Consider the following 5000-nt stretch of genomic DNA (forward strand, 5'->3'; position numbering starts at 1 on the left):
CCCCGCCGGGAAGCGGGGTGCCTGGTCGATCGGAGAGAGAGAGAGTCGACTCGCGGGGGGGTCGTCGACGCGGGCCGAGAGAAATCCTCCCGAGGGACAGAGGAATCGCTCGCCGCTCAGAGTCCTGCTCGGAGAATCCCAAAGCGGGTCTTATCGAGTTTGCCCCGTGCGCCAGTTAGGGGGACCGGGTTCGGAACGCGGCCGGCGCTCCGGAACCCGGGGTCGGCCACGGCGGCCGAATCCGTCCTCATCGGGCCTTCCGCCCTGGATCCCCCGGCTCGGGGGAAGGGGGCCTCCGACGCGGCAGCTGCGAGGGGGAGCGAGCTAAAACCGACGGCTCCCCGGCGGTCAGGGATGTCCCTGGGCCTTCTTCCCACATTTTGCCCCCGGGGCCCCTGGCTCCGGAGGTCCCCCGGCCTGCGGGGACCCTCACGGCGGGTTTCCCGGTGGTCGGGGAGGTCCCTGGGCCTTTTTCCCAAATTTGGCCCCCGGGGGGCGCTCGCTCCCTACCAGCCTGCCCGGCTTGTGCCCCTTGGTCTTCGAGTCTTTGGGGCCTCACCCCTGCAAGGCATTTGGGTTGAATTGCCTAAGACTCCCCCCCGGCCAGCCCAACCGGAGAGAGAGAGGAATCGCTCGCCGCTCAGAGTCCTGCTCGGAGAATCCCAAAGCGGGTCTTATCGAGTTTGCCCCGTGCGCCAGTTAGGGGGGCCCGGTTCGGAACGCGGCCGGCCTTCTGGAACCCCGGGTCGGCCACGGCGGCCGAATCCAACCTCATCGGGCCTTCCGCCCTGGATCCCCCGGCCCGGGGGAAGGGGGACTCCGGCGCCCAAGTACAAAGCAACAGCTTGGTCAGGGGTGGAAAGCGATATCCAGAATTGGCCACCGGGGGGCGCTCGCTCCCTACCAGCCTGCCCGGCCTGCTGGGACCCCTAACGGCGGGTTCCCCGGTGGTAGGGGAGGTCCCTGGGCCTTTTTCCCAGGTTTGGCCCCCGGGGGCCCCTAGCTCCGGAGGTCCCCCGGCCTGCGGGGACCCTCACGGCGGGTTCCCCGGTGGTCGGGGAGGTCCCTGGGCCTTTTTCCCAGGTTTGGCCCCCGGGGGCCCCTAGCTCCGGAGGTCCCCCGGCCTGCGGGGACCCTCACGGCGGGTTCCCCGGTGGTCGGGGAGGTCCCTGGGCCTTTTTCCCAGGTTTGGCCCCCGGGGGCCCCTAGCTCCGGAGGTCCCCCGGCCTGCGGGGACCCTCACGGCGGGTTCCCCGGTGGTCGGGGAGGTCCCTGTGCCTTTTTCCCAGGTTTGGCCCCCGGGGGCCCCTAGCTCCGGAGGTCCCCCGGCCTGCGGGGACCCTCACGGCGGGTTCCCCGGTGGTCGGGGAGGTCCCTGGGCCTTTTTCCCAGGTTTGGCCCCCGGGGGCCCCTAGCTCCGGAGGTCCCCCGGCCTGCGGGGACCCTCACGGCGGGTTCCCCGGTGGTCGGGGAGGTCCCTGGGCCTTTTTCCCAAGTTTGGCCCCCGGGGCCCCTGGCTCCGGGGGTCCCCCGGCCTGCGGGGACCCTCCCGGCGGGTTCCCCGGTGGTCGGGGAGGTCCCTGGGCCTTTTTCCCACATTTTGCCCCCGGGGGCCCCTGGCTCCGGGGGTCCCCCGGCCGGCGGGGACCCTTCCGGCGGGTTCCCCGGTGGTCGGGGAGGTCCCTGGGCCTTTTTCCCAAATTTGGCCCCCGGGGGGCGCTCGCTCCCTACCAGCCTGCCCGGCTTGTGCCCCTTGGTCTTCAAGTCTTTGGGGCCTCACCCCTGCAAGGCATTTGGGTTGAATTGCCCAAGACTCCCCCCCGGCCAGCCCAACCGGAGAGAGAGAGGAATCGCTCGCCGCTCAGAGTCCTGCTCGGAGAATCCCAAAGCGGGTCTTATCGAGTTTGCCCCGTGCGCCAGTTAGGGGGGCCTGGTTCGGAACGCGGCCGGCCTTCTGGAACCCCGGGTCGGCCACGGCGGCCGAATCCGTCCTCATCGGGCCTTCCGCCCTGGATCCCCCGGCCCGGGGGAAGGGGGACTCCGGCGCCCAAGTACAAAGCAACAGCTTGGTCAGGGGTGGAAAGCGATATCCAGAATTGGCCACCGGGGGGCGCTCGCTCCCTACCAGCCTGCCCGGCCTGCGGGGACCCTCACGGCGGGTTCCCCGGTGGTCGGGGAGGTCCCTGGGCCTTTTTCCCAAATTTGGCCCCCGGGGCCCCTGGCTCCGGAGGTCCCCCGGTCCGCGGGGACCCTTCCGGCGGGTTCCCCGGTGGTCGGGGTGGTCCCTGGGCCTTTTTCCCAAATTTGGCCCCCGGGGCCCCTGGCTCCGGAGGTCCCCCGGCCTGCGGGGACCCTCACGGCGGGTTCCCCGGTGGTCGGGGAGGTCCCTGGGCCTTTTTCCCACATTTGGCCCCCGGGGCCCCTGGCTCCGGAGGTCCCCCGGCCTGCGGGGACCCTCACGGCGGGTTCCCCGGTGGTCGGGGAGGTCCCTGGGCCTTTTTCCCAAATTTGGCCCCCGGGGCCCCTGGCTCCGGAGGTCCCCCGGCCTGCGGGGACCCTCACGGCGGGTTCCCCGGTGGTCGGGGAGGTCCCTGGGCCTTTTTCCCAAATTTGGCCCCCGGGGCCCCTGGCTCCGGAGGTCCCCCGGCCTGCGGGGACCCTCACGGCGGGTTCCCCGGTGGTCGGGGAGGTCCCTGGGCCTTTTTCCCAAATTTGGCCCCCGGGGCCCCTGGCTCCGGGGGTCCCCCGGCCGGCGGGGGGCCTCCCGGCGGGTTCCCCTGTGCTCGGGGTGGTCCCTGGGCCTGTTTCCCAGATTCGGCCCCCGGGGGGCGCTCACTGCCTGCGGTCCTGCCCGGCTTGTGCCCCTTGGTCTTTGAGTCTTTGGGGCATCACCCCTGCAAGGCATTTGGGTTGAATTGCCTAAGACTCCCCCCCGGCCAGCCCAACCGGAGAGAGAGAGAAATCGCTCGCCGCTCAGAGTCCTGCTCGGAGAATCCCAAAGCGGGTCTTATTGAGTTTGCCCCGTGCGCCAGTTAGGGGGGCCTGGTTCGGAACGCGGCCGGCCTTCTGGAACCCCGGGTCGGCCACGGCGGCCGAATCCGTCCTCATCGGGCCTTCCGCCCTGGATCCCCCGGCCCGGGGGAAGGGGGACTCCGGCGCCCAAGTACAAAGCAACAGCTTGGTCAGGGGTGGAAAGCGATATCCAGAATTGGCCACCGGGGGGCGCTCGCTCCCTACCAGCCTGCCCGGCCTGCTGGGACCCCTAACGGCGGGTTCCCCGGTGGTAGGGGAGGTCCCTGGGCCTTTTTCCCAGGTTTGGCCCCCGGGGGCCCCTAGCTCCGGAGGTCCCCCGGCCTGCGGGGACCCTCACGGCGGGTTCCCCGGTGGTCGGGGAGGTCCCTGGGCCTTTTTCCCAGGTTTGGCCCCCGGGGGCCCCTAGCTCCGGAGGTCCCCCGGCCTGCGGGGACCCTCACGGCGGGTTCCCCGGTGGTCGGGGAGGTCCCTGGGCCTTTTTCCCAGGTTTGGCCCCCGGGGGCCCCTAGCTCCGGAGGTCCCCCGGCCTGCGGGGACCCTCACGGCGGGTTCCCCGGTGGTCGGGGAGGTCCCTGTGCCTTTTTCCCAGGTTTGGCCCCCGGGGGCCCCTAGCTCCGGAGGTCCCCCGGCCTGCGGGGACCCTCACGGCGGGTTCCCCGGTGGTCGGGGAGGTCCCTGGGCCTTTTTCCCAGGTTTGGCCCCCGGGGGCCCCTAGCTCCGGAGGTCCCCCGGCCTGCGGGGACCCTCACGGCGGGTTCCCCGGTGGTCGGGGAGGTCCCTGGGCCTTTTTCCCAAGTTTGGCCCCCGGGGCCCCTGGCTCCGGGGGTCCCCCGGCCTGCGGGGACCCTCCCGGCGGGTTCCCCGGTGGTCGGGGAGGTCCCTGGGCCTTTTTCCCACATTTTGCCCCCGGGGGCCCCTGGCTCCGGGGGTCCCCCGGCCGGCGGGGACCCTTCCGGCGGGTTCCCCGGTGGTCGGGGAGGTCCCTGGGCCTTTTTCCCAAATTTGGCCCCCGGGGGGCGCTCGCTCCCTACCAGCCTGCCCGGCTTGTGCCCCTTGGTCTTCAAGTCTTTGGGGCCTCACCCCTGCAAGGCATTTGGGTTGAATTGCCCAAGACTCCCCCCCGGCCAGCCCAACCGGAGAGAGAGAGGAATCGCTCGCCGCTCAGAGTCCTGCTCGGAGAATCCCAAAGCGGGTCTTATCGAGTTTGCCCCGTGCGCCAGTTAGGGGGGCCTGGTTCGGAACGCGGCCGGCCTTCTGGAACCCCGGGTCGGCCACGGCGGCCGAATCCGTCCTCATCGGGCCTTCCGCCCTGGATCCCCCGGCCCGGGGGAAGGGGGACTCCGGCGCCCAAGTACAAAGCAACAGCTTGGTCAGGGGTGGAAAGCGATATCCAGAATTGGCCACCGGGGGGCGCTCGCTCCCTACCAGCCTGCCCGGCCTGCGGGGACCCTCACGGCGGGTTCCCCGGTGGTCGGGGAGGTCCCTGGGCCTTTTTCCCAAATTTGGCCCCCGGGGCCCCTGGCTCCGGAGGTCCCCCGGTCCGCGGGGACCCTTCCGGCGGGTTCCCCGGTGGTCGGGGTGGTCCCTGGGCCTTTTTCCCAAATTTGGCCCCCGGGGCCCCTGGCTCCGGAGGTCCCCCGGCCTGCGGGGACCCTCACGGCGGGTTCCCCGGTGGTCGGGGAGGTCCCTGGGCCTTTTTCCCACATTTGGCCCCCGGGGCCCCTGGCTCCGGAGGTCCCCCGGCCTGCGGGGACCCTCACGGCGGGTTCCCCGGTGGTCGGGGAGGTCCCTGGGCCTTTTTCCCAAATTTGGCCCCCGGGGCCCCTGGCTCCGGAGGTCCCCCGGCCTGCGGGGACCCTCACGGCGGGTTCCCCGGTGGTCGGGGAGGTCCCTGGGCCTTTTTCCCAAATTTGGCCCCCGGGGCCCCTGGCTCCGGAGGTCCCCCGGCCTGCGGGGACCCTCACGGC

This window comes from Mixophyes fleayi, chromosome 2 (genome assembly GCF_038048845.1).
Source record: "Mixophyes fleayi isolate aMixFle1 chromosome 2, aMixFle1.hap1, whole genome shotgun sequence".
Taxonomy (NCBI): domain Eukaryota; kingdom Metazoa; phylum Chordata; class Amphibia; order Anura; family Limnodynastidae; genus Mixophyes; species Mixophyes fleayi.